Source organism: Macrobrachium nipponense, chromosome 22 (genome assembly GCF_015104395.2).
Source record: "Macrobrachium nipponense isolate FS-2020 chromosome 22, ASM1510439v2, whole genome shotgun sequence".
Lineage (NCBI taxonomy): Eukaryota > Metazoa > Arthropoda > Malacostraca > Decapoda > Palaemonidae > Macrobrachium > Macrobrachium nipponense.
Genome location: NC_087213.1, coordinates 19,710,984 through 19,738,843, shown reverse-complemented (window position 1 = coordinate 19,738,843; position 27,860 = coordinate 19,710,984). Strand labels below are relative to the sequence as shown.

At 40.1% G+C, this 27,860-nt stretch overlaps 1 protein-coding gene across 3 annotated transcripts in view; it reads left to right on the top strand.

Moving 5' to 3' along the window:
* The window catches only part of LOC135198529 (uncharacterized), a 294,467-nt gene that overhangs the window by 256,916 nt on the left and 9,691 nt on the right, over positions 1–27,860 (top strand). The window contains exon 1 of one of the 3 annotated variants that reach the window (XM_064226193.1): positions 23,325–23,500. The exons of the other annotated variants lie outside the window; for them this stretch is intronic. The gene's annotated coding sequence lies outside the window, so the exon portion shown is untranslated. Of the gene's footprint in view, positions 1–23,324; positions 23,501–27,860 lie in introns of those variants that run through there. 3 annotated transcript variants of the gene reach the window in all.

Sequence of the window (27,860 nt, the reverse complement as noted above, 5' to 3'; positions counted from 1 at the left end):
TACTATTAGTTTATCCTCAGGTACTATGTTAAAAGCTTTTCAGCGTCACTTAATTCAATTTATGGAATGATTTTTCCGTCATTCATCGTTCCAGGTCTGTATTCTAGTTCCAGTCTAATTTTCCGTCCCTTATTTGTCACTACTCGACATCAACATCTCTCGACTTACTTCAACTGCTTAGAATTTAACAGGAAGATTGGCCAGTAAAACCCTCTGAAACAAACAGAACGTCATTCAGTGCTTGATCAGTATTTTTGAAACTCTTTAAAATCGTCAAAAACTTGTCATTCATTCCTTTCTTCATTTTTATGTTGTGCGAATTCGTTTATTAATTGACACTGCTCTATTTTTAAATAGCATTTGATGAGCTCTTACCAGAAAATATTTCACATCGCTCCTTCGATTTCATGACGCTTGTGTTGATATGAAAGTATAATACTTATTGAGAAAATGGAGAGTAAAATGGTTTTTTATGTAAATAGCATTGATCATTTATAACTATCAAGGAAGTCGATAGTAAAATGGGTTGATTTAATGTATTAGTATTTTAAAGAAATCTATATTTGCTCCTGCATTAGAGAAAACAATTATCCCCGGTTCAAACAAAAAATACAAACGCGATCAGGTTTTGGCGGAATTTAGTCTCAAGTTACCAAAGGTATGCCATAAAAGATTTTATCGCTTTTTCTTTTGACTTAGGAAAAATAGAAGTTTGACCTGACTGCTTCTACCGCACAGGCAACTGCATTACTAATTATCGAATCTCATGCATATAATCAGATACATGTTCGTGACTGCGTTCCATTAGAATCACGGTTCCTTTCTTAATCTTCCGATAATTGCTTGGCAGAAATGCATAAACCAATAAAAAGAGAAACTTTAATGCAGATCTTTAGTTTACTCTTGGCTTTCCTCGCCTAATGCAACATAAATTCCAATGGTAAGAATAGATAAGTTGTATTTATTTATTCTTCCTTATTTACCGTTTATTGGCGTTTTCTTTCTTTCCTTTCGATTCTTACCCATCTTGTAGTTATAATCAAAATCATCAGCATCTTCGCTGTCTTCACGCGTATCTTTGTTCTGCACGTTCCTTCATAAAAATTGCCAAATACAACTTGTCCCTTTTTAAAGACAGCCGAGACTGTAATTGAAAAGAATTAAGGTACTGACTAAATAGATGTCTCATATATAAATATATATATATATATATATATATATATATATATATATATATATATATGTGTGTGTGTGTGTGTGTATATATATATATATATATATATATATATATATATATATATATATATATATATATATATATATATATATATATATATTATATATATATATATATATATATATATAGATATGTATATATATAATTTTTCTGAACTGCTCGTTCACTCCTGGAAAATGTAATTTAACACAAAAAAACTGGCCTTGAATGGAGAAACGAGAGATCACAAAAAAGAAAAGAGAGAAAAAAAAACTACAGCAGAAGGCCGATATTACTGATAACGGAGGAATTTACATAAAAGCTGGACTTTAGTTTTAAATGCACTATATTTACATTAACTTACAAAGGTCCAGGAACTAATAAGGTGGTTGATTGTCGATCCACCAGAAACACGTGGCTGGGGCAACCAGACACGGAGTTCAGAATTTTGCACGAACAGGTTATTGAAATGCGAGGCTTATTCCAAAGGGTTCCCAAGTTCTCCCACAATCAGGCACGGTGTTTGCCTCCAAACAGACTGTATCCTAGCATAAGTACTGAGGCGGGGGAACACATGGGTTAGCGTTACTACTTTCTTTCAATAAAAAAAAAATTTACAAACCACTCAGAGGGAATGGAAATGACTGGGAGTTTACAAAAAGAACTATTACATTGCTTGAATTAACTAGGGGATCTTTACTAGTATCACAAAGGGAATAATCACAGCATTGAACCGAGATTGGGGGGAGTGAGAAGCTAAACAAAGTAGGGGGGAAAGTCACCTTGGAAGAATGGAAATTAAATACAGACAAAAGGCAAAACATTTCCCTGGCTGAACTGGAATTTACTCTCACAGTACCTGGAAATCCTGGGCTTGGTAGTCCTCTTATCTGCTGATATTCCTATGCAGTATGGAAGTATGAAAATACTTGGGACTTCCCCATAGGAGGCAGGGGGAGCAGAAGGGGTGAAGTTGTGTCTGCAGGGCGAGGTAACAGGAGCTTCTGAGCTCTCCTAGCTCTGAGGAGGTTCTTCTGATGACGAAGTGATGTGTCCCTGCCCTTTTAAAACCTCTCCCGTTAAGTGCCGCCTGAATCCGGATTTTCCCTGGTGGGGGGGCGGGTAAATTCAGGACAGCCAATACGAACAAAGATAGTCTTTTCTTAGAGAGTGGAGGCTTTCAGTTCAAAGGGGCAACTTATATAGACAAGGATGAATGAGTCTTGTTATAAGAAATCTTAACTTTCCTTGGTTCTGGCTTAAAATCTTGAACACCTCCCCATTATAGAGGACATTTCAACCCTAGACGGGTTGGAATGGACAGGCAAGCCAGAAACAAGGACAAATGACAAGTATAAATTACTGAGCCTTCCATACTCCCTTGAGTGGTCTTATAATATAAGCAATACTCAAACTCTGCCGATGATGATATTCATGAAGGCTTACTCGACAGGCAGAGGATTAATCATTAATTAGAAAATAAAGTGTGATGTGACTAAAGACTAACAACTTGCTATATTCCAATAAAGAGTACTCTTAAAATATAATGTCTCACTAAGAATGACAAGGAATAGCAAATAATGATTAGATCAAACTTAACCTACAGGGTAAATTATACCATATATAATACTGCTGGCTTAATTGTTTAAGGCAACACATCCTATTATTTTATCCTGATGGGGCAATATGACACGTTCACTTGTGTTAATAGCCCTATGATTTTGTTAAGTGACTTTGTCTCATAACAAGAAGACGCCTAACAGTATTAATTACATCATAGTAAACATTAGTGCCAACTACCAAGGGTAGAATTAATTAAGTAATTTTCCATAGAGATGAAATAAGACGACACAAAATGTAAATCTCACCAGAGACAATGACAATTTCACAAAATATAAAGATGAGGAAGTAATGCTAAATCAGCAATCAAATCAAAACAATAAATAAACGACCCAGGCTTTGAAAATATCTCTAAAGCTATAGCAATTTTTGCTGGCTAAAATTTTCCTTAGTCAAATGGAATGCCAAGTGCCTAGAATAGTGCACTGTACCAGTTGTGGCACCTTTTAGGATAGTAGTTCATAATCAAGTACTAATTTATATAAGGCCAGAATAGCTGGCGGGTGTGGCTCTGCCTAAGCAGAGCATACAACATACAATAAAGGCCTAAAGGCAGTAAAGAAGAAGTGGAAAGGAAACTATGGAAGAGAAGATGTAGGCAGTACAAAAAGACAGAAATTTACAAAAGGGTCAAAATGAAGTAGAAGTACCAGAATCTGGCACTCTCCTCTGGATGGATAGGGTCAGAATTCTCTATAAGAGGGTGGCACTGTGCCAGGCACTAGTGCGGAGAGACTATTGACTCTCATAAGGTTTCTGAACCTCGGCACCATTTTCCCTTCTTCCTTCGGCTTCTCCGAGGTCATTTTGATGATGCCAGGGGACCTTGAAAACCTCAAGCCCTCTGAAGATCCCGGAGGGGCATCGGCTCCGGTTGCTGCAACAACTGGGGCCCACTCGTCCCCGTGCCTAATGCTGCGGGGCTCGGTTCCCTGAATTCTTCAGCCAAATAGGATTCGGCAAAGTCATTACTCCAGGACAGATTAGCTGCTGACGGAGGGGGATTGGATGAGTTAATGGTATTTGGGATGGGCTTACCCGTTGGGAGGACTGACTCTGGGGCGGTCTGCGAGGCGCACCGTTGGTGGAGTGTCCACTATGGTCATGGGTGTCCTGGAGGATTCCTATTGTAATTGGCTCTTCCTCGACTGCCAGCATGGGTAGTTGGGCCAAGCCAGCGGAGGGAAAGCAACCAGGACTTAGAGCTCCAGGAGGGAGACTCAAGTCTTGCCTTGGCACTGGCACTGAAGCCGTTCCTGGGTTAGTGGAAGGACTCAAACGTGGCTCAACATCCATGAGAGACGGAGCCTGGCACTGCCTGGCAGCTTCAAATGGCACTGGTTGTGCAGAGGTAGTTCTTGGAATCCTATGGACCGTGTCTGGAGCTTTGTTAGGGCGGGGGCCCTGATATGGTACAAAGGTAGGAGGAGACTTGAAATCTTATCCTAGCAGGACATGAAAACCTCCTGGTATATAGGTTGCTACTGCCATGGTACATATCTTAGAACGGTGAGGTCGTATGACTCTCAACCAGACAGTTGGCAAGAATATCTTGATGTGGTTGAGGCTCTCTATCGTGATGAATTGTTGCCTGTCAACTTGAGCTCCATAATGAATTTTATTCATTATGGATACCTGTGCACAAGTGTCGTTGAAAGCTCGGACCTGGTGAGCAGGATAGCGACCTCTTGGAGATGCGACAAATATGGGCCCCTGAGCAGGAGGGCCTATCACTGAAGGATTCGTCACAGCCATAGCAATGACAAAAACAGGAGCTTTCTTGGGGCATCCCGCCCAAGCAGCAGTGTGCCCATGCACTTTGCATGGGTCATAGAAACTTGCTAAAATCAGGCCTGGGCCCATTGTTTCTGTTCCAATGGCCGTTATTCTTATTATTAGGATGATGGAGTAGTCCATTCTGAGGAGTAGTGGCAGGTTGCTGAGGAGGATCCACCTTTGAGAGGCACTGCTCCATGATGTGACCTGGCTTATTGCAACGCCCACACACAGGTTTCTGTGGAGGAATATTGGGAGGCTGGGTAGGCTGAGAGGGGCAGCAGGAGTAAGAGAGAGCAGGGCGTATTTTCTTCTTTAAGGAACTCTACAGCGGATGGTGGGTGTCATAGGCGTCTGCCCATTTACAGCACTCCAAAATAGTTTTAGGGGTTTTGTCCACCAAGTGGGTGACAAGATCAGGGGGAGCGTAGGAGAGGAAGTCCTCTAATTGGAAGAGTTCTAAGACCTCCTCAACAGATGTTGCATTGAAGGCCTTCGTCCACCTATGGAGTGCCAGTGTCTTCTTGGCTGCCCACTCTGTCCATATTTAGTTAGCCTCCTTGGGCATTGTCCTCCATTTCTGCCTCCACCAGTCTGGGGTTGATTCATAAGCCCCAAGGAATGCCTCTCGGACGAGATCTTGTGGCTCATTCAGGGGAAGGGCCTTGAATGCAGTCCGCCCTTTGCCAGCAAGGTGCTTGCCTTGGAGGAGGGCCACTTCCTGAGGGGTTGGATTGAAGTTCTTGAGCAACTGCTCGACATGATCGAGCCAGGTGTCGGGTTTGTTATCATCCCAAGTCCTAATGAGGGCACCCATGCTGTCGAGGTGAGAGTGTGGAGGGGGCATGGCACTCTGGACTCCCATAGCCAGTTGATGTGCTATTTCTTTCTCCCTTTTGGCTGCTTGGAATACCCTCTCAGCTGCTTCTATTTTTTCTTGCGCTTCCCTCTCAGCTGCTTCTCTTTTCTCTTGTGCTTCCCTCTCAGCTGCTTCTCTTTTCTCTTGTGCTTCTCTTTCAGCTGCTTTTCTTTTCTCTTGTGCTTCTCTTTCAGCTGCTTCTCTCCTCTCTTGTGCCTCTCTCTCCTTCTCCCTTCTGGCTGCCTGGTAGGCTCTCTCTGAAGCTTCTTTCATTTTATCATTCACCCAATTGATCAGTTTTATGGCCTCCAGCCCCATGACTCTTCCAGCTACTCTGAAGGCCTTAGCCTTCTCAGTGCTGCGTTACTGGCCATCTTCTCAGTGGTAGAATGCTAGTAGTCTAGCCTGGGAATAATAGGATGGAAGGCAGTCACAAAACTGCAAATGTCACCAGGGGTATGAAGAATACTCAACGCCGATACTTAGCAAGATGACCGTATAATCCCTGTAAATACAGTTATTACTGGCGCGTAGCACGGCAGAAAACTCGTACCATAAAATCTCTGTAATTTACAGTTTGGCGGAAACTTGACGCAGATAATGGATTTGGCAATAAAATTCGTAAACGCAGAAACCTCATCACGAATGTGAAAAAACGTGAAGTAGCAAATGAACTTAGTAAATGCGGAAACTCAACGCGAATACGGCTTTGTGAACAAAGAGAAAGAATCTGGTAACGAATTTCACGGAAACTCAATGTGAAAAAAACGTGAAGTAGCAAATGAACTTCGTAAATGCAGAAACTCAATGCGAATACGGCTTTGTGAATAAAAAGAAAGAATCTGGTCATGAATTTCACGGAAACGCAATGTGAAAAATATAGCAAATGAATTTCGTAAATGTGGAAACTCAACACGAATACGTCTTTGTAAATAAAAAAGAAAAAATCTGGTCACGAATTTCATGGAAACTGTCGGGAATTTCTACGACTTTTATTTTATGATTCGTGCCCGGATGTTCTGGGCCGATGACAAGGCCTTGAGGAGGCGCGCACTCTAAAACTCTTAGGGTGAGATACAATAAAATCTGGTCAACAAAGCAGTTTTATTACGAAAAATAAACATTTAAATACATTAACAGTACACTGAAACTAAAGTTCCTAGCAGAATTCCACAGTACACACAGTTTCTTACTGCTCTCACTTAGTTAATTCAAATAAGCTGAAAACTTTCTGGCTTTTTTATGTGGTAGCACATAGGGTCTTTGATGTCACATGCTGGCAAAACACTAAGTCCATAACTGGACGAAAAATCTGCACAATACGAGACCCATAGACTCAATATCACAAACAAATAACATCCTTGCACTGGCAGCTTTCATTTGCTGCATAAATCGAGTCCCTCATCGCAGGGATGGCACATATATACGTGGATAAAGTTAACTTACTGTTACGACGGAATTCGACCTAGCATGGCGATGGCTGGGAGTCGGAGAATTGAGAGACACACAAATTTCACGGTACTTACACGGTTCAAAAGAAACTTACGCTTTCCCGCGTGAACTACAGTATCCTTGTAATTCAGGCGGGAATCATCGTTTATTTCGACATTACGGATACCACTAAATCTATATTACTCCTGAATGGGAAATATAACATTTACGTTATCATTTAAGATCAAGGAATTGACTTAAAGTTCTGGCTGAAGGCCATAATCTGCAAATTCTTGAATGGCTACGGAGTCCTTGGCTCCAAATCTCTACATAGAGAATTTATATCGTATTATTGATTAGCAAATTATATTTTATTAATGAAAATTCATAACGTCCTTTTTACTATAAGACACGCTCCTTCCCCACCATGCATTTAGGAATTGCGTGTTAAACTGTATTGTATTGGACAGCTTTCTGTTCAATGAATCGCCCGCGAGATCCCTCAGTCTTGCCCCAATTTAACGCAACACTTGTGAAGTTAAATGGCAGGGATTTCGAATGATCAGTTCGAAATTCACAACATACTCCACACCCGAAGTATGGGGCGTTGAAATGTTGGACAATTCAGGAAAGACTGAGCTCGGGGGGGGGGGGGGGGGGGAGTAACCACTCCTACACTACTCAGTCAGGCTCGCTGCATAGCGCTCCACAGCGACTCTAACAGAGTACACAAAAAAACATGACATGTCAAAGAAATTATACATCAACATTACACCCGGGGTAATCAATGTCATACAAATAAAACATCAATGGCAGATATATATACATAAATGTACCCATACACATAAGGTAGACATGAATCAGCACAGAAACTTAATAGGCAATGGGCCTGCAATAAGATCAAAAACATAATTGGAAACTCACAATCAAGGAAACATGAATATACTCTCATAAGCATTCTGCCTTCACTCAACTTTATATGCAACAAGCATAGACTTTAGGCACTCTCCTCAAAATGCAATACAGCATGCAAGAGAAACTTCTATATTAAGCTCTTCATCTTCAATAATCTTCATGCAACACGCATGTTATTCTAGGCTACTCGCCTTCAATAATCAACAACCATTAATCAGATAGACAGGCCATTTGCCTTTAAGGAAACAAATTACAACTGATTCAGTATGTACTCTTTCATGGGACACATGCCCTCAAAATGCTTTCACTTCTCTATAAGTACTCAAATACATTTTTTTGTAATTTACTTTGAGGGTGGGGGCTACCTCTGCACAACGCTCGACTTGTTTGCACAAGAGGGGGCTCCCACTACCTTACGCTAACCCGACGCAATTCCATCCTCTGAGGATTCAACTCACCTACACTTACTTGGGTCCACCCTCCCTGCCTACCAGAATACGGGACCTTCCTGTTTTCTTTCACTGTTTCTAGCTATAACTTATATATTTTTGCTTTCCATTAAGCGCTTCATCAACTCACGCTGCTTAGCAGCAGCCTTTCTCAAAGGGCGTGCAGAACGTCTTGGTCTGCCTAACTGAATGTCAACGTCACTACCACTTGATACCTCAGTATCATTCACTTCAGCGCTCTCACTTACCGTATTGGTATCGCTCGATTCGTTACCAATATCGTCAGCGTCTTTGTCACTCAAGACCTTTGTGGCTGGTTGTTCGGATGTTGCAGCCAGTGCCATCCCTTGGTCGTCCCCAGACGTCACAACATTTCATGGAACACCTACTGCTGGGCTGTACGCTCCCTCATCTCGGACCTCTTCGTTGCCGTCGTCGTCACGCACCATCTCCTCCGTCGCACCATCAACATCGTCACGCCGTTCGTCTCCAACGCCATCATCGTCATCTGAGGGGGCAAGTTCCAGGGGGACCAAGTGGCTGACAGCACACAGGGACTCAACTTCTTCGAACAATACCTTGGCCGAACGCACGACACCGTCGTCGTCCGGGTACGTCTCCACGCGACGCGTCCAAGGGACCACGTTGCCCGTTTTTTATTTTCTTGCTTTACTAACACGATGTCTCCAGGGTGCAGCTTGGTGGGTTCCCCAGACTGACAATCATGTCGGGCTCTTAGGGCACTCAGGTACTCCTTCCTCCACCTCTCTCGGAAGGCTTTCAAAGTGTCTGTTAGTTTAAGATATCGTTCTCGTAGCCTCTGGGAGGTGAAGGTAGCATTAAGGTCTTCATCTGGCAAAACAGGTGCCATTAAATTGATTAAGTGACCTCGCACTAAATGAGAGGGGGTGAGGACCTCGTCCTCGCACTTGTCACCGCTATACAGCAACGGCCTATTATTCACTACCGCCTCCGCCTCTTTCACTCGAGTCAATACGTGGGCCTCCGGGAGATACTTTCTCCCGAGGGCTATCTGAAGTGCACGTTTTGTGACACCAATCAGACGCTCGAAAAAACCGCCTTTCCACGGCGCACGGGGTGTTTGGAATCGCCATTCTACGCCAGTCCTCCTCAGGAACTGCTGGACTTCATCCTCTTCATAAAGTCCCTGAAGGAGGTTGCTGGCCGTCTTGAACATTTGGTGGTTATCCGAAGTGATTATGGTCGGGGCTCCATGCGTAGCACTGAATCTACGAAGAGCTAGAACAAATTCCTCCGCATCCAAGGAGGGGCAGAAATCTAAATACACGGCCCTGGTGGCCATGCATGTCACGAGGAGTATATAGCCTGGTCGCGTTTCGGTTTGTATGGCTGTGGTGTGGTCCACGCCGACTGCGGCAAATGGTTTCTGTAAGGTGATCCTTTCCTTTGGCAGGGGGGGTGGTGGTGGTTGTCTCATCAGCGGTTGGAATGCTAGCACGCATTCTGGAGACACTTCCGTACAACTTGCTTAGCAATTGACCTCAGGCCCGGCGTCCAGCATTTCTGTCGAAAAATCGCCATTAGCGTATTGACATTACAATGGAGGTGCAAACAATGCAAATACTTTAAGTATGCTCTGACTAAGTGTCCCTTAGCAGGCAAAAGAATTAAGTGTTTCATCTCTTCAATTTGGGACACTCGTCCCCTAGTGCAAATCAATTTGTCTACTATTATTAGACTTAATTGCCTCACAAAATTCAATATCTCACGAGGGGGTCTGACCTCACCCTCCAAATATGCATACACAGTAGGTAAATAGAATTTTTGTTCTATTAAGACAAGAACTCGAAAAGGATCCCTTTTCACTTTTGCAAACTTCAACACTAATCTGGTCACTCTAATCTAAATTCGGAACTCAACCTCCCTGAGTAGTAGTTCCCATATCCCTCCTGGGGGAATAGACCTTGTTTCTTCCCTCAGTTCCTGCACCGCCGCTACCACGGTTCTGATATTTGTTAGATCTTCCTCTTTGAAGGGAACAGGCTCTCCTGGGATTCCCAAGAACTCTGGACCCTGGCGCCAAAGAGGATTCTGCTGCAATTGCTGGATTGTTGCGCCCCTAGACAAGACATCAGCAGGATTCTGTTTGCTGGGCACATACTTCAATCTGAAATCACAAATCTGGCGGAGAAAAACAACTTCCGCCACACGGTTAGATATAAAGATATTTTTGTTGTCCTTGGCATCCGGGGATGCCACCCAGGCTAATGCAACTTTGCTATCTGACCAGATACTAATCTCTTGTGGCTCTATTAGCCCTTTAATTGTTTTCGCTAGCCTACAACCTAGCAGCAATGCTAAAAGTTCTAATTTAGGGATGGTGATTTTGAGCATCCCTTTCGGAGTGATTCTCATTTTGCTGGTGAGTAATCTTACGTTACTTTCTTCATTTCTGACATACGCTACAGCACCGTATGCCCTACTACTGGCATCGGTGAATATATGGAGTTCGGATCTTCTGACTCCTGCCGCTCTCGGAAATGTTAACTCACCGACTGATTTCAACTCTACTAGCAGTTCTCGCGCTTCTTTCGCCTTTTCCTTACATAACACGTCATCCCATCCAATCTCTTGTTCCCAAAGTTGTTGGAGAAACAGCTTTCCCCTAACAAACAAAGGACTGACTAGACCTAGCGGATCGTAAATTGATACTAGCAAAGACAGTACCCTACGCTTCGTAGGTACCCATCCCTCCCCCAATTCACGAATCCTCTCACTCTCTTTCACACACAGACGGTCGACGTCTCGAGCCCATCTCAGCCCGAGCACGCTCACATTCACAGGTTCTTTCCACTCTCTCTCGCTATCGAAGGCTATACTGTTTGTTGCCCACCCTTCTAACGGCATTCTGGCCCTATCCAAAATTGCGTGGACAGATTCTTGTTCCTTTTTCATCTCATCCAAACTTTCAAAGGTACTGACATAGTTATCAACATAAAAGGACTTGCTTAATTCAGGTCTTCCTTCTAAATTAAAATGATGACTCAACACTTGTTGTAACAAAAAGGGACTAGCCGTGATGCCGAACACCACGACTCCGAAAGCGAAGGTCAGCGCTCTACCTGCTACCTCTCGCCACAGGAATCTTGTATATTTGGCATCACGGGGATCTAATAGTACTCTGTGAAATGCTTTGCTTATGTCTGCAAGCATGGCGTATTTATTCATTCGAAACTTTAGAAGCAAATTATAGGCCAACTCTACTAAATTAGGCCCAGGTAACAGGCATTCATTTAATGATTTATTATTCTTAGCTTTGGATGAGGCGTTGAATACGATTCTAAGATGGGTCGTGCGGCTATCCTTTTTAATGCCGAAATGCGGCATGTAGTATCCTTCTATTTTTGGATCTTTTACTTCATATATAAATCCTGCCTCCAGGTATTTGTTGATCACTCCCTGATATTGTTTATAGTATTCGTTGTCTTTCTGAAATTTGGTTTGCAACGAATCCAGCTGTGCTACAGCATTTCTAAAGTTGGTTTCTGGCCTACCTTCTGAACGGAATGGCAAGCTAACCTGATATCCTTCAGGCTTCTTCGTTACACTCTGCGAAACCTTTCGCATGGCTTTCGCTTCGCGGACAGTGTACTGCTCGGATGGGGCGATGCCTAAGGTATCTAAACGCCACCATTCATCAACATCAAATGCAATTGGTTCACTCGCGGCCCTACATACCCTGAGTGTTCTCACATGATCTATCTTGTGACCTTCTAATAGCCACTGTGGCACTCTCCCATATGGCGACATGCCATTATGGGTCAGAAAAAGACTTATCCCATCGATCTTTTCTACTCCAATAATGAAATAATTGAAATAGTCTGCACCCACAAGAATGTGCACGTTTCGTAACTTATCGCTCTTACTGTCAGGATCTGCTAACGTGACTCCCTTCCCTACTAGGTGTTGTCTTACTCTTACATAACCTGCGTTATGAATTGGGACGTCTACGTTCTCGTGAACAACTAGTTTCATTTGAACAATTCTATTACCCATCTCTACCCGGCAACTCACTACATCATACTAGCCAATGATTTCTGCTGAACCAAAGGGAGCAATGTTCAATGCCACTTTGCCTACCACTGGCAGGCCTAACTGCTTTGCAGTTTTAGCGGAGATAAAACTTCGTTGACTCCCAGTGTCCAAAAACAAGCGAACCCGTTTACTCCCCTGCTTGTGATGGATCTCGGCCATGGCCGTTGGCAAAATCGTACAGGGAAGATCTACACTAGACGTTTGGGCTACTTTAGCGCTTTTACACGGTTGTGATTCTACTTTCTCTTTGGGTGGACGGGGGTTTCTATCGTGCTGCCTGGTCGTCGCATTTACTACAGGGCGGGAGGTTGTAGCTTGACTGTTACTTACTAAACTGGGACTACTTCGGGACGAAGTGGAGGGAACTGAATGTGCTTTTTTTCTAAAGCTGCTATTATCACAAATGGAAGTATTATGATTATTTCCACAACTTTTACACGAATCGGGGTTAGTGCATCTATCACTACGGTGACCTGACTGAAGGCAATTAAAACACAGGCCCTTCCTTAGTAAAATGCGGCGTCTGGCAGCCACGTCACTTACTCGGCGGCATCCGTGAGGCTGGTGCCGTTCATTGCAATAGGGACAAAAATTATTCTGCATAGGTTTCGTTTTGGGTCTAACGCTGACATCGTTATTCTTATCAGATTCTAATTTCTTGCCTCGCTGTAATGCGTCATCTTCCAACATGCGAATTATGAAGTCTATAGCTTTAAAAAATTCTTCTAAATTATAGTCACATTTTCTGAGGTGTTCGACCACCTTTCGATAGAGCATACCTTCTGACAACTTCTGATTGATAAGGCTCATGACCATGCCATGGCCTATATCATTAGTACTGAGCCTCTTGATTTGCTCAATGATCACTGTTAACTCAAACCTGAACTTCTTCAGCTCTACGGGATTCAACGAGGGTACGAAAATGTTGGCAAGTTTTCGATGCAAGATCACGAGCGTTTGGTGTACATTACCATATTGCTTATCCAAGAGATCTAACGCTACCTGGTAATTCGCGGCGGTTACACTTAGGGATTTAACGATCCTAAGCGGATCCCTGCCCAGAGTCCCTAACAAGTAAGTAAATTTGGACACGTCATCCAAATCTGCCCTTCGATCCACGTGGATCGTGAACAATTCTCTGTAAGAAGCATATTCCTGCACTTCCCCTTCAAAAGTGGGGAGAGGCAGCGGTTTCAATTTGGGGAGGGAAACATTCCCTGTCTGAGTAACTTTTAGTTTATCGATTCGATTCAACAAAAGGGTAGAAGCTCGCACAGCTTCTGCTAAGGTTTGCCTGATTCTGGCATCTAAGTTAGATTCTAACTTTACGACTTGACGTTTGTACAGCTCTCGAGGCTGACCTTCTTCTTCTCTCAACTGCGTGACCAAATTTTGGTACACGCTCTCAGAATACGTTTCTACTAATGCACGCTGTGATTCGGCGAGTAAGTCCGCGGTGAGACTCAGCGAAGCCTCAATGTGAACAATCATAGCCACTGCCATTTTGTATTATTTACTCTACTTCTTAGGGGGGGTTTTGCAAACTAGGAAATGAGGAGTTTTCTTACGTTAGGAAGACGGGGTGCAAAGACTAGTGACACGTGGGGTTAATTGCACATCGGAACAAGCTGAGCCTAGTTATTTTGTCTGTCTCTCTCTCTCTCCTGATTAATCTCATTAAACGATTGAGGAATGCGTTACGGATTTCTGAATCAAAATGGACTCCGTCCCTTTGTTTGCCTTCACGGTAGGCACGAGAGTTCATAGGCAAGTGTCGGACTCCGTACCGACTTCTTTTGTAACAGTATTTGGAGATTCTCGCATTAAAGTTCTTTACCTTCTTGACATATTCAACTGAATTTATAGCAAAACGATTATCAGGGAGATACTCTGATCTCTGCGTCGCAGATAGCAATTATTTCACAAATTTTCCTCAAGCGTTCAATAAGAGTACGTAAATTATCCCAAACGGTTTTGGGGTGATCGATTGCTAGGTCGTTTCCTCCTACATACAACACGACCAACTCATACCATCTCTGCCAGAATGATAGACTACTATCTAAAAATTGACTGACCAGACCTCCTGGCCTTCTTTAGATCTCAATCTGGTTATCTGAACACTGTGGCAGATTCTGTGGGAGCTGACGGTGTCCTGTCAGGGCTACCCTATAGACCATACTTTATTGGAATTTCCCTTCAAGCTCTAGAGCGCACTTGTCATCCGGTTCTCGAAGGACCAAATGTCGGGAATTTCTATGACTTTTATTTTATGATTCATGCCCGGATGTTCTGGGCCAATGACAAGGCCTTGAGGAGGCGCGCACTCTATACAATAAAATCTGGTCAACAAAGCAGTTTTATTACGAAAAATAAACATTTAAATACATTAACAGTACACTGAAACTAAAGTTCCTAGCAGAATTCCACAGTACACGCAATTTCTTACTGCTCTCACTTAGTTAATTCAAATAAGCTGAAAACTTTCTGGCTTTTTTATGTGGTAGCACATAGGGTCTTTGATGTCACGTGCTGGCAAAACACTAAGTCCATAACTGGACGAAAAATCTGCACAATACGAGACCCATAGACTCAATATCACAAACAAATAACATCCTTGCACTGGCAGCTTTCATTTGCTGCATAAATCGAGTCCCTCATCGCAGGGATGGCACATATATACGTGGATAAAGTTAACTTACTGTTACGACGGAATTCGACCTAGCATGGCGATGGCTGGGAGTTGGAGAATTGAGAGACACACAAATTTCACGGTACTTACACGGTTCAGGGGTCTGGGCAGGAATGAAGCGTCGCTTCGCCCTTCTTCAAAAGAAACTTACGCTTTCCCGTGTGAACTACAGAATCCTTGTAATTCAGGCGGGAATCATCGTTTATTTCGACATTACGGATACCACTAAATCTATATTACTCCTGAATGGGAAATATGACATTTACGTTATCATTTAAGATCAAGGAATTGACTTAAAGTTCTGGCTGAAGGCCGTAATCTGCAAATTCTTGAATGGCTACGGAGTCCTTGGCTCCAAATCTCTACATAGAGAATTTATATCGTACTAGTGATTGGCAAATTATATTTTATTAATGAAAATTCATAACGTCCCTTTTACTATAAGACGCGCTCCTTCCCCGCCATGCATTTAGGAATTGCGTGTTAAACTATATTGTATTGGACAGCTTTCTGTTCAATGAATCGCCCGCGAGATCCCTCAGTCTTGCCCCAATTTAACGCAACACTTGTGAAGTTAAATGGCAGGGATTTCGAATGATCAGTTCGAAATTCACGACAGAAACTCAAAGTGAAAAACGTGGCAAATGAATTTCATAAACGTGGAAACTCAATGCAAATATGGCTTTGTAAATATAAAAAAAGAAAGAAGCTGGTCACGAATTTCACGGAAACTCGAACATGAAAAAATGTGGCCCATGCAGGTGATAATATAAAATGTATTTGGGGTCTCCTTTTTTTTATATTTATATATATATATCGTCTCGAGGACGAAGACAAAAAGGGGATAGAAATTATTTTTCCTTTTTTACCAATGCAAATCCCTGGTCTATCTTACCCTTTCAATCTTGCTATGCTCAGAATTCGTATTTTAAACGCTAGCTCGTATACATTAAAGGGAAGAGGAAGAACCAAAATAAAATCTCTCACCGCTGCATAATTGCCTCCGCATAACCCCCCTAACATGTACCCTTTTTCACCCTAGCTCTCGCAAATCTAAGACCCTCCAATTCCACCATTTTAAATCCTCAAAGAATTAGGCCTGCACACGGGTCAGCTAGACAGAAAGGATGAATCACGCAAGAATTTCAAGGCCGCAGTAGGGTAAGTTAGGCTAAGGGTAACATGTGCCCTTGATTGTAAAGCAATAAGTAGTTGCCCTTATTATTCCTCTCTGCACAGAAAGTGAAAAAAAAATAAGGAAGCATTTACCTCTGATTTTCCTTATCCTAATGCTAAGAATTTATGCGATAACTTTTTTTTTTTTTTCTATTGACTTTTCAGTCCTTTTGTTCATAAACAGGGCAATGGATAGGGTTCAAGTAGACACTTGGCCAGGGATTTAAATTCTATCCTGTTTAGACCTGCAAGTGACTGCGAGAGAGAGAGAGAGAGAGAGAGAGAGAGAGAGAGAGAGAGAGAGAGCACACGGGCAATGACCAGCATGTTGGTTCAAGTAAAAAAACACGAAATATCTTTACAACGCAAGATTCGCGATTAGCTTGCAATTCATGAAATATGGCACTTATTTTTGTTTTGAACTTACTCCCTAAATACCTTTATGCTTTATGCAATGGAAGATAAAAGAAGCTAAGGTTAAATTTTCTTTCTCTCGAGTCTATCGGCATACACTTGGTCTATTTCCTATTCCTATAATGGCAGTCAGATTTTATACCCCGAACTAGAATGCATAGTTCTACACAAATAACTAGAAAATAAAATTTACCTTTTTCCTGTTGTGGAGAATTGGGAAACCTTGCTTTCGCTTGCTCATAAAAATATTGAAGGAATTCAGATTCGTTTCTTTCGTGATACCAGTTTAAATGATTGCTACATACTGGAAATGTACACGATTCTAGCATAAGGTCGCCATTTTGTTCTGAACTGTTTGTTCACTCATGGAAAATGTAATTTAACACTAAAAAAATTGGCCTTGAATGGAGGAACAAGAGATCACAACAGAGAAAAGAGAAAAAAGAAACTATGGCAGAAGGCCGATATTACTGATAACAGAGGAATTTACATAAATTTACTTAGGTCCAGGAACTAATAAGGTGGTTGATTGTTGATCCACCGGAAACACGTGGCTGGGGCAACCAGACACGGAGTTCAGAATTTTGTGCAAACGAGTTATTGAAATGCAAGGCTTATTCCAAAGGGTTCCCAAGTTCTCCCACAATCAGGCACGGTGTTTGTCTGCAAACAGATTGTATCCTAGCATAAGTACTGAGGCGGGGGAACACTTGGGCAAGCATTACATCTACTTTCTTTCAATCAAAATAATTTACAAACCACTCAGAGGGAATGAGAATGACTGGGAGTTTACAGAAGGAACTATTACGTTGCTTGAATTAACTAGGGGATGTTTACTTGTATCACAATGGGCGTAATCACAGCATTGAACCAAGATTGGGGGGAGTGAGAAGCTAAACAAAGGAGGGGGGGAAAGTCACCTTGAAAGAATGGAAATTAAATACAGACAAAAGGCAAAACAATTCCCTGGCTGAACTGGAATTTACTCTCACAGTACCTGGAACTCCTGGGCTTGGTAGTCCTCTTATCTGCTGATATTCCTATGCAGTATGGAAGTATAAAAATACTTGGGACTTCCCCAGAGGAGGCAGGGGGAGCAGAAGGGGTGAAGTGGTGTATGCAGGGCGAGGTAACAGGAGCTTCTGAGCTCTCCTAGCTCTGAGGAGGTTCTTCTGAGGACGAACTGCTTGTTGTTGTTGATGTTGAAGATTAAGCCAGCCTTGTGACCTCTCTCAGTAAGCGCCACTCCAATATGGATTTGCTTGATTTTCTATTTCCCTTAAGAATGGGACTGTACAACTCGATTTTCTTTTTAATAGTAGTGCTTGGAATTATTGTGTAACTCAGATTGGAGTCAAGGAAAGCATGGAAAACTTTCTCCAAGTGGCAGTTAAATAATTATCGTTGGTGTGGGTGCAATATACTTTAAATACATAATATCGTACATTAGAGATAATGTATATTATGTGATGGAGTTTTTATGTACTCTAAACTTTCATTAATATGCCTATTACAAAAATCATACTCAAATCTAATGCATATTTACTATGACTGAGATACCGAGATATTTACCGTTCTTTGGTTATGTTTTAACACTAATTCCCATGGTCAGGTACTAACATGGCGTTCTTGGGAGTGGTTGGAGTATTAAAGTAAAAATGTACAACTTTCATATTTGTTAATAGTATGTATATAAAATTTAAAGTAGGAAGTTAGCCAAGAACTCACGTTATTTTTTCTTGAATAAGAGTAAACTGAGTAATAAAATGAAGACACCGCATAAGTGCTGAAGCCTCTACATGCTGAAATATCACAAGTTTACCGAATGGATTAGTAATGTAATGATGGAAATCATTCATTTAGCATTTATGACAGTACTCATGGAAATTGGTGGACTGGAAAACCGAATTGGTTTTCATCTTATCAAGATGTTAAGTTAGCCACTCGAAGTTGAGATTGTCTATGATCGAGTGTACTTATGTAAGTACGTAACTGTAATCAAGTGCGCAGTTGCATAAGCTGAAATTGCTTTGTTTGAGACGAGTACGGCAATGCTGAGGGGAAACTAATGTCTCTCCCCTTATATTTATTTGAAATGACGTATTTCTCCCTTGTAAAAGGTATGCACTTGTCGTAGTTTATAATGTATATGTTGCCTTAACATTTGGTAGTGTTTCTTTATACTTTTATTTGGATGTAACTGCCAATTGCCAAGAATTGTAATGGTCTGTTACATAAGTTGCACCATGTTGAGTCTGCATATTGTTGCAATTGTACCATCAACCCTCAGTAGGTTAAGATGTGAATTATTCTTCCATATGTTTATAAAAATGTCAGTTCTAGAGTAAATTTCACCAATGTTATGCATATAAAGTCAGGCTAACTGCGATGTGTAACGGTAAAGTTAGGCATGAGTAGCATAGCCTAAAGGCCTAACGACTGCATGCTCTTTGGCACGAGATTGCCATCCTAAATGAACTGTTTGTATTAGAGGGAACCAGTATAGGGGCCCAGTGTAAGAACCTGTATAGGGGTCGAGTGTGTAAGAACCAGTATAGGAATCGTTGTTGGTTCTAACTGGTATTGAAGGAGTACAGCTAGGAATAAGCTGCTTTTACAATGTATCCACCTACTGTTAAGAAGAATTATTAAAAAAAAAAAAAAAAAAAAAAAAACCGGGAGCCAGCCTTTCCCTCAACCCTTATTACAACAATGAAGATTCGATCGTCTCCGACGTCAACTACCTGTTCCGCGAAGGATAGGCCAAGAAGTATAGGTAGTAGCCTAGGCCTATGAGGTACCTTTATATTAGCCTATGGTTTGAATTGTTATGTATAGGCTAGTCTGAGTTAATTGTCCTAAAATGTATGGTAGCCTCCGAATGTTCAAGTCAGGACAATTGACACATCAGTACTGTATACATATGCAGTATAGTAAATACATGAGTCATAAGAATATCATACATTAAAAGATATTTATACATGACAGTAAAACAATGTACGCAAAATATAACATTGGATTATCTTCGAGTACTGTTATGACAATAGTTGTTAACAGGCATGTTAGCGAAGTTTAGTATGGGCATAGTTTTCTATGCAGGATATTATATCTTGTATATATAGAAAACGAATGGATGTCTCGTTTTCTCTTTCAACGCTAAACTGCGAGAATGTTATCTCTCTTGATTGAAAGTAAGAAAACAATAATAGTTAAAATTATGGTGGACATGAAAAGAGACTAATGCATTGAGTGAGAAGTGATAATAATCCAGGAATTCAAAGTTGGAGGATGGGAACATATTGCAAGGGAATGATAATCATCTGCTTTTAGGCATATCGGTTCTAACTCTAACAAAGTTTTCTACGAACATGTCAGAAGTAATAGTATTATTGTTTTTCTCAGAACACTTGACTGGATCCACATCAGTAAATAACATTTTCCAAAGGTTCCAAAACTCAAAACGAAAAGACAAACTGGCTCAGAGCCATCCCCCGGAACCCTAGTGAGAGGCTCCTCATCATCGGGAAATTGCACCGCATCCTTTGTCACTCTTAGGGGTAACTTGAGGACAAGAGTGTTTCAGGAACTTAGTATCGAGGAGAGAAGGGTACAGCTTTGGCCATTTTGACTGAGTTGGTAATAGGACTCATTTGACAATCATTTGAGAAACAAAATTTGAGAATTGACATCCTATTGCGTCTTTTATGAATAGTTATATTACTCAAAAGACATAAAGAGATTTGTTGGCTTTCTTCTCATTATAAATCGTGGTGCCATAGATTTTGCCACACACAGTACAAGGAAGTTGTAGGACCAAAAACCTTCTAAGCCCAAAAAATATCTTCACACCACCACTTGCATTGCTTGCCATTGCATCAGAATCTACACAATTTTCCTTTCAGAGTGGAAATATTTTTCTCCTCGCCTGGATCTTTCAATTTACCTGAAAGCATAATACTCAGGCTCTGAATAGTTCATTTTACACTTCCTCTATAATTCAAAAACTGAATTAAAAATTTCTATGAATTTTTGTTGAATTTCATATAGCCTCTCAAAGTTAGCTCTTATCCCTACCAAATTTTTTCTTAGTACAGAACTCCGGCCGTGTTTTAGATATACTAGTATCTGTTGAAGAAAACATGAGGTGATAAATAACAATAGTACGTCACTACGTAGTAGAACTATTCATATTTGTCGCTCCCGAAGAACTTAGTCTTTTCCTCCACTATCTTCTTTATTTCTTTTACAAGGTGGCTCAAATACGTTATGGCTTCGTTAAGAAATAGATACTTTCATCTTCAAACATATTGTCATCTTGTTTTCATAAAATAAACGTTGTAAATTTTTCCCTAGCCTCTAGTGTGCTTCTAAATATTTCTAATCCGTGTTTCATTTTATAGTTCGTTTTCAGTCTTAAGCTCTGACTTTTCATTTTTCAAGAGAAGTTATTTGATTTTCAGAAAGGTGTTCTTGTTGGATGTTTGACCCAATGAGTTTTGTGATGGAATATAGTTGTGGAGAAAATAATTGTAGACTCACGTATAGAAGTTCACTCTCGAGGTGGTTCGTAAGTCATGTAAAGCCGTTGGTCCCGTTGCTGAATAACCACTGGTTCCATGCAACGTAAAAACACTATACAAACAAACAAACACACAAAACTTCTCCCCCGATTTTCAATCTTTTTGTGATTATTTAAAGGAACCTGGAAGTCAGTGCATGACATGGACCTCTCATTTTAGTTAGATATTTTCTTGTGCCGTTTCACCTATTGAATGCAAGAATCTGGCAAATGGCTAAGAACTACAATACGATCGCATGAAGTGAAATGAAAGTAGATGTAATACCACTGTCCAATGATCGAGTGAAGCAAGTTTCCGAGCCTGTGACCCGGATATGTAGGAGTTTCTAGTCCTCTCATATTACTCGCCACTCTTCCCAAGTAATTTATGAATATAAAGCAAAGTTTTACTTGCATGAGTGTGGACGTGTAACGAGAAAACATTTGAGTGAAAGACTGCTTTTTTTATGCAATTAGATTGATATTTTATGATAGTTTATACACAAGAAAAGAATTATATTTGTTGATCAGTTTAGTCTGCGAATTCATTCTCCATAGAACTACTTCCGATGAACGATACCACATTCACCTGCGTGTTTGATGATATAATAAAAAGTATTATGTGTGTCAACATTGATGCTCATGAGGGCAAGGGAGATTGTTTTCAGTAGTGCAAGGATGATATATATATATATATATATATATATATATATATATATATATATATATATATATTATATATATGTGGGTGTGTGTGTGTGTGTGTGTGTGTGTGTGTATGTATATATTATATATATATATATATATATATATATATATATATATATATATATATATATATATTATATATATATATATATATATATTGTATGAACGCATGGAAACATGCTTCAAAGAAATAGATTTCTGACTTGCCACGGGACTGAAAGACCCGAGTTTCGGTCCCGTGGTGAGTCAAATTTATATACACTTAGCGCTGGTAGATACATGCTTGCACGCACACACACAGGCGCGCGCGCGCACACACACAATATATATATATATATATATATATATATATATATATATATATATATATATAGTATATATATGTGTGTGTGTGTGTGTGTCAATTTATTGTAACAAAGCCTCTGAATGCTTCTGACCCTTTTTAACGATAATGAAATACTCACATGACCAAAGATTAGTAAAACGTACATTCTTGATCATAGGATCTTTCACTGTTCTAAATTTCATAAGCGAAGCTTCCCCATCAATTTTTGCTCTACTCAATCATTCACCGCTTGTCACATCTTAAAATCATCTGTTATTTAACACTTGAATACATGCAAATCAGCCATTTACTTTCCTACTGTATTCATACTGGCTTCAGTCATACTAGAAGATTTTAACCTCTACATTCATACTAGTCTTTGTAACTTTCCAGTATGTTTGCCTGGGAACCTAATTTTCCGCCTTACGGTTTCAAACTATCATCTGATGACATACTTTGGACGTACATCTACACCGCTTCACTAAATTCATTTGAAACGTCATCGGTAATAACGACGTCAACGGTTACTACAAGATTCTATTCCTATGTTTCTTAGCTCAATAATGACGTTGGGTAATATATCCTCCTCCATGCACTTCTGAAAGCAACCTCCCTTGCTCTGATCATCAATGTTGATACAAATAATACCTTTTATTATATCATCTAACATGCTGGTGAATGTGGTATCGCTCATCGTGAATAGTTCTAAGGAGGATGAATTCGCAAACTAAACCGATTAACAAATAAGACCCTTTTCTCCTGTGTAAACTATCATAGAATATCAGTCTAGTTGCATATATATATATATATATGTGTGTGTGTGTGTGTGTGTGTGTGTGTGTAAAGGAAATTCATTGACAGAATATGGGTGTTACTAGTTGATTGATGGGAGTCTTAACGGTGCCCCCACCAAATGTAAGCAAATAACGAAGCAGAGGGAGGAAAACGGGTAGAGGTGTGCATCCAGAGCAAAAAACGGTGGAAAGAGATAGAGAGAGAGAGAGAGAGAGAGAGAAAAAAAAAAAGACCCGTTGTGAGGGAGCTGTCATGAAATAAATGACCTGCATTCGAGGGTGGAGAATGCGCGGTCGAGAAGAGGTCTTGTCTCTGGAGCCCAGTCAGTGCCCTAGAGACTCCCGGTGTGGAACACAAACGTTAGTGCATATTATTGCATCCTGTCCAGACTGTCAGTGTTGACTGTAGCCTCTGCTGGGTGTTGCTATTATTTTTGACTAAACTTAATAAGCATCTCTGGCAATAAATGTGTGTTGAACTCTACTTCTTGAGGTATGTTAAATGTTACGCATGTTTTCATTTTTATGAACGACCTAGGAAGAGTTAAGTTACTGAGTCTCTCTCTCTCTCTCTCTCTCTCTCTCTCTCTCATTGTTATGCATGACTGTCATCAAGTCGTTCCTTATTTAGTAAAGTCAGTATTCATGAGGGTCATGATAGTAGTTAAGGAAAATGACCTCCAAGAAGCGTCGTTGAAATTCCGCTGACGACGTTCATTAGAGAAGGTGACTACCAAGAAGCGTCGAAATTAGGCCGACGGTGTGAATTATGTATTTTCCCCCAAAATGGTATTCATTCACGTTGACTGTTATCGTTTGGAAAACTTTTTATTCCACATAAATGTTCTATTACTTAATCGCATTGGTTATATTATTATTATTGTTAGCAGTTGTAGTTGCTCTTTACTATGTTACTTTTCTCTGGTAACACAAATTAGCAATGCCCTGTTCAAAAATGTTTTATTTCCTCATAATTTGTAACGTCACCTCAAGGGAATCGTTGAGTAGAGGAATAGATGAGATGCACAGCGTGTCGAAATCACGTTTTAAACACAGGTTACTGTGGGGTAATGACCTTCAGTGTTTTCCGGTTTGATATGAATAGCATAGAGCTGTTGTATATCAAATAAAATCTTTCATGTGACACGGAGCACCTACCTTAAGAAATAGGGGCATTAACCATTAGAGGAAGTTCTTTAAATATACTTTGCTGGAGCTCGCAAGCAAGGCCACTCCCTGGTCAGTGTTGGCCCCACCCACTTTCCTTAGTAAGCATTCCAGACAATCCGGCTTTAGCATAGGAAACGTCGTGGTATGTGTTACTTGGGCATAGGTCATATTCTCTCTCTCTCTCTCTCTCTCTCTCTCTCTCTCTCTCTCTAGCTGAATGGCGCAGTAATACAATTGTGAAGGAACTTTCTCCTTATCTGGATATGAATATTACTAGCAGCATAGTCTATCTCGATGGAAGGAAGAAACGGTCAACCACTGACCGAAGTCTGGCTCCTCTCCTGTTCAGAGGAGTTGATGATAATTGCGTCAGGCAAATAGTGTCGCATGGGTTAGCAAGGTGCATACGATGCCTTCTCTCTCTCTCTCTCTCTCTCTCTCTCTCTCTCTCTCTCTCTCTCTCTCTATTATGAGTGCCATGTTTATAATGTCGTGGTTTAATGAGTTCCTTTTGAATATATACATGTGTACATGCGTGTATTATCAACAAATCTATCTATCTATATACGTACACATATGCATACACGTTCATATATATGTATGTATGTATATATATAATATATATATATATATATATATATGTATAATTATATACACACACACACACACACACACCACCACACACACACACACACATATATATATATATATATATATATATATATATATATATATATATATATATATATATATAATTGCAATAGCCACAATGTCTCTTTACAATTCCCTCTCCTCAAATTCTTTGCTCTTTTTTGGATACGCTTGTCACTACAAAGCCTCGAGACCCAACTTCAAAGAATTATGATTATGGTATCGCGGGTTCGTTTCCCACTACCGAACATCATGATTTCTTTTATATTTATTTGAAGTTGGATCTCGAGGCTTTGTGGTGAACGAAGTATCCAAAAAAAAAAAAGCAAAAAATTTGAGAATTTGGGAGGGCATTGTGGCCATTACATTTATTGTATTTCCATTTTGTGCTGATCTACAGATTCATTTAGTTTCATATTCATAATATGATAATAAGTTATTTGAGGTTTATGCGTCTGTTCTCAACAAACTGAGCGAAGCTGTTTCCAGAAATGCTTTTTGAATATTTATCAGTCCTTCCCGTTAAGTGTAAAGACAGGACTTTCAATAGGACCCTCTCAAATTGAGCGCATAAATTAGATATCCAGCCTTTCTTATTTGGCACTAGTAAATTCAGCTTAGTTCTTTCGTTCTTTTGCAATGCTTCAAAGTTCTTATTTACTTTTCTGTCACTTTGTGAATTTTCAAGGATTAGTCATTTCCATGAGTTACTGCCATTTCCTCTAGTTAACATGATTCTTTAAACAGTTCAGTGTTCCATTCTTTTCTTGTTAGAATGACGTAGTTACAGTTACCCGTTACAGAAACCTGTTGTAGTTCTAGGAATTAACTGTTTCTTGATTTCCTTTTCTCAAGTTTAGCATAAACAGTGTTATCAGATAAATACCTTTTCGTTCATTATGAATTCAAAAATAAAGAAAAGAAGAAGAAATAAAGTATAAGACCTGCAGTGGTGTAGCCATTATTTAGAAACCCTCATTACTAAGTCAGTGGAGTTTTAGTTCAAAGCAGATTCACGAACAAAATCATGTGTAAAGAATCCAGGTCATAGTAAGCCACCTTCCATTGCGGAACAGCAGTAATGAATATATTTAGAATTACCAGGTTTGATTACCTTTCCACTGATTTCAGTTCTGCCTGTTTTCTTTGTCCTCAGTACCTCAGACAAGAGATCAATTATATGATTGTTCTATTAAAATTGATATGCCTTTCGAATGTTGGACACCCTGCATTACCTCCTAATGTAGAAATAAATGTTGGTGAGATTGAGAAGGATTATTTCTTCATGTAACTCTTCAAAGTATTGTCTAAATATGTTGCTCCTCGTTCATATAAACTATAGAAAACTATAGAATTGGGGTTAACGAGATCTCACTGAACCTTGTTCAGTTCTTTCTTTTACAAGGAACCACAAACATTAAAAATGCACTAAGCTGTATTACATCTTCCTGCGTTGAGGCTTTCAGTCATAGGCAAAGTCTCCTTTTACATACGCTGTGTTGAAGGGCTTCAGTTCTGGATGCTCTTAATATCCATTCTGTGGTGCATCACGAATCCCATGAGATCATTCAAGAATGACGGTGGATGTTCTTTGTGACAAGTCGCATTAACCTTCCTCGTGACTATCACCTTCAATTCCCAATTGTAGTACTTAACAATTGCCCTCGTTGAGAAAATGTCGCCTGTGAGGAAGATTTCTCTCTCTCTCTCTCTCTCTCTCTCTCTCTCTCTCTCTCTCTCTCTCTCTCTCTCTCTCTCTCTCACTGAGCTCGGCGAGAAGAAAATTCAAATCTTCATAGAACAATTCGGTTCTGAACTTACCTGTTAGTTGTCACTATAGCTCTGACGTAAGAATAACTTTGGATATTATATCGGTAGGCATTCTTATGGAGGGCAGGCGCCCTTCACGAGCTGCTCCGAATGTGATGGACTTTACTTCATCTGCTTACCTTGGCGATGCTTGCATACTATCATGCCTGTGTTCTTTAGCGATGTATCCGTCTGTCGTAATCATATTGTGGAACTGTAGAGAAATTTACTTCATACGAAGTAGGTGCAGTCCCACATACGTGATACGTGTTTGCTTAGATGTGAATTTTTCCATAGGACTACCTTTATTGCAACGACACACAAGCACAAACGCACGATATATATATATATATAATAATATATATATATATATATATATATATATATATATCTATATATATATATATCATCAGCATTCCTTTGAAAGTTGCCTTTGAGCAAACTGGTTTATTTGCGTCATCATCTCTTCCTCATCTTGTGACCTCTACCTAGTATGTACGCACACACATGCACGCTTGCCTGCCTGCGAGTACACACGTGCGCATATGTATATGTATATATATACATATAATTGGTTATGTGGCATCTTATATGTGATATATATACATATATTTGTGTATGTGCATTTATATGTGTATATATATAAACATATACGTCTGTGTATATACTATACATACATGTATAGTAGGCAGAGGTCGCACGGCCGTGGAAGACCGTTGTGTGGTCCTTCCAAAACTTGTCGCAGGTTATTTAGAAAACCAGAATATTATATAGGGTTGAATTTATCCTATATAAAGACGAGCAAGCACACACACACACAGTTTATTACTTTCCACACTTTTTCTGGCTACACGTACACATACATATCTGTAATTACATGATAATCAGCATCTGACTATTACAAGAAGCATTTTAATGCGATCCAGCTTCAGTGATTTCATATATGGCCACTTTCCATTGGTTTTGGGTAAGAACATTTTTTTAACCAATGTAAATATCGTCCAGTTACAAAGCAAGAAACTATATATGCATATATGTGTGTATATATACGCATATACATATATATATATTATACACACACACACACACACACACACATATATATATATATATATATATATATATATTATATATATTATATCTGTGTGTGTGTGTGTGGTAGTACTATATACATGTGTGTGTGGGTATGTGTTTACCAGCGCACAGTATATCTAAACATAGCA